Raw genomic sequence first — 3464 nt, 5'->3', positions numbered from 1 at the left:
TCTAATTCGATTGGAATCGAGCCAATGAAAAGTGGCTTTTGATTCCATGAAGATTTTTTTTTTTTTTTTTTTTTTTGGCTTATTGTCAATGCATTCTGTTTGGTAATGTTATATGTACATTATGTGCTTGGTATGTGTATTAAATTGTTTCAGATCATGCATTTTGATGCTCAAAAGACAATATTCTAACTATTTGATGAATATTGAAATATGTTGACATTCGAACTCCAATTTGATAAAAACAGTTAGTTAATCCCACCTCAGTTAAACGTAAGTTCGGCTCACACTCTCAAGTCAGAGTTACCCTTCGTTATCTTAGAAAAATATCATGATTATCCCTTGTCACATCACCCTATCAATCAGAGACACTTGCCACAGGTGATGGCATTGCCGCCCAGAATGGCCAATTCCAAGTCCTCGAATTCCAGCCCCCTACAGGTCATCATTACTTTGACAATACATTGGCACATGACCACCGGCCTCATCGACCAATCATTGGAGAATTCGCCGACCCGAGTTGCGAGCTCGACACTGTTGCTGATTTGATGTAATTTCGGCTGAAATCTGTATAAATAGTTGAGTAGGACCCTTGTAAAGATAGAGCGAATTGAGATAACGACTTATGGCACTATCACATCTTTGTGATCTTTTCTAAACACAAATCGCCTTCTTTCTTAAAATTGGTTTAAAATCATCCTTGCTAATTTTGACATCAACAAAATATATCACTCGACGTAATTGATGGTTAAAAAACCCACCATCAATGTTATGGTTTGGGTTTCATCTTAAAAGATCAACCTTGTTAAGAGGAGTAACTCAAATCCTTATAAATTGGTCTATATTTTCATTTTTATTCAATGTGGGATTATATCCCTTAACATCCCAAATCTTTATAAATTTATTTATATTTTCATCTTTATTTGATGTGAAATTATATCTTTTAACATGACACCGTAAGATAGTGGCTCGTTTGAACAGACCAATCTTGAAATTCGTGTACTCATTTTTTTTTTTAGTCTTAATCGGTTCAAACTGCTGGTTGGAGTTTAACGGGCTCTGATATCATGTTAAAACTTGGGATTCAATTTTAAAAAATCAATTTTGTTAAGAAGAGTAGCCTAAACCCTTATAAATTGGTCTATATTTTCATTTATTCGATATGAGATTATATCTCTCAACAATCAAATAGTGAACCAACCTATGTGACGTGACTTAAATTTGCAATTTGCTTCCTATTGTGCAATTTTATTGAAAAATTCAATGCCAAAGTGATTTTACCATCTTTGTATTAAATATTTAGGTCATCTTTTCAAGAGGGAATGAAAATATTTAAATTTCTCAACGTCCAACTTAAAAACAACCACTATCATAATAAATAAAAAAAGAAAAAGAAAAAACACTCCAAAACCAGCCAAAACTAGAATTAAAACCCCAACCAAAGAAGAATAAAAACAACATAAATTAATACATTAATCTCTCGGAAGACACCATTCATGGTCTGCCCACAAACATGGAAATTTGCCGGTCGATCAGTCATTAGTTTGCCAACAAGGCCTGACATACATACATCATTTTTTACATTGTGCCACATGACATCACATTATTATACACTTTAAAAAAATAAACAATTTTATATCAATCAAATCTTGCCAATTCGAGCGATGTCAAAGATGATGTACACTTTTAATGTATAAATGACTTTTCCCGACTTTGTTTAGTACAATAAGACTGAAACGCATGGCAGATGACATTTTCTATATCATGTGCAGTAGTTTCTATTCTAATGTACAGAATTTGTCTCACTAACAGACCAAGTTAGTACTATAAAAAATATATTTAAGTATAAGAATTTATGAAATATTCCAAGAATATATATTTTTACATTAAATTGAACAAAATCGAAAAATACAATGCACAAACATCTCATATGCTTTTTATTTTCAAAAATGTTATGTGTAATATATAAGATGGCAATGGGGCGGGATCGGGACGGTGCACATCACATATGATTTTTATTTTATTTAATGTTATGTGTAATATATAAGATGGCAATGGGGCGGGGCGGGGCGGGACGGGACGGGTGGGGCAACTTTTCGCCCCATTTAATTTTTATTTTTATTTTACATTTTCAAAATTTCGAATAATCTCATTATTAGAAAATAAAATACAAATTCAAAATGAGTTTTTAAAGGGTGAATTATTTAGAAATAAAATTATTTTTAATAATTTTTTTCCTTCACCCGGCGGGTTCGGGGAGGAGCATCCTCTCCCCACCTCGCTCCATGCCTCGGGACGGGGCGCCCCACCAACCCTTTCAAGGCAGGTTTTTTTTTTTTGCTTTATTTGGGGCGGGGTGAGTGGAATTTTTTTGCCATCACTATCAATACCTTCTTTACAATTTTTTTCAAAAAAATAAAAATAAAAATGACCTGCCTATCTTAAAACCAAATTAGTCATACAGATCACTACATTTTGTCTTCTTCTTTAACGTTGTACAAACTTCTTGAATCCTTTATAGTGAACGAGCCACATAAAAATCTCAAATACCTTTGTTATTGAAATAAACGAAAGTCTTAACTATCCTAATATGGAAGTACTGGAACTCGATTACTAGTGGGGAATGGATATGGGATGACTACAAATTGTAATCAAGAGATTCCCTTTATATAAACATTTGATATATAAAATAGAGATTACATTTGATAGCCCGTTAATGAAACCTGTCCAAAGGCGCCGCGATCCCATAGTTAGCGTTTGCTGTTTGTTTATGTTTTTCATTTTTCATTTTTTTTTCTCTTTCTATTATTTGCTTATTGTCAATGCATTCTGTTTGGTAATATTACATGTACATCAATTTTGATTGGTGTACAGGGTAGGAATTTACAGACATTCTACAGAGCACACACATGGGGTCGGCGCCAAGTGGGACCCCATGTAATAAAAAATGGCCGTAAAAATACTGACTCCACCCCAATGTGAGATGTCTATAGGAGGTATGTAAAATTTTACACTATACACCCAGCATCACTCCATATACATTATGTGCTTGGTATGTGTATTAAATTTTATTAGCCAATAAAATTATCAAGATTTTGTTTCTTTTTAATTTCTCATATAATTTTGTATCTATTAATTTTTCTTGACGTGTTTGATACAATAGACCATGCACTGTTAAAGACAGATAAGAAAAAAAAAAGTTAAATTTATATCGTTAATCTTGAATAGTTTTTTTTTATTACCATTCATCAAACATACACCATGCAAATATACGCACTGAGGGTCAAATTTCTAAATTACGTGCCAGCATTTAGTCATGTCTCATTCCACTCCCCACATCATGCCCCCACTTGATTAAATCGAGATGTGGCTTATCATCCTTCAATCCGTCTTGCAAAGGTACAGTAGCCCCGGGCCAAATCTACTTCATTGACTGTGTGCTTGACGTTCGATCCTTACTCACTGTG

The sequence above is a fragment of the Olea europaea genome, chromosome 2, assembly GCF_002742605.1.
Source record: "Olea europaea var. sylvestris chromosome 2, O_europaea_v1, whole genome shotgun sequence".
Classification (NCBI taxonomy): domain Eukaryota; kingdom Viridiplantae; phylum Streptophyta; class Magnoliopsida; order Lamiales; family Oleaceae; genus Olea; species Olea europaea.
The sequence above is the reverse complement of the archived record's forward strand: the minus strand, read 5'-3'. Positions refer to the sequence as shown.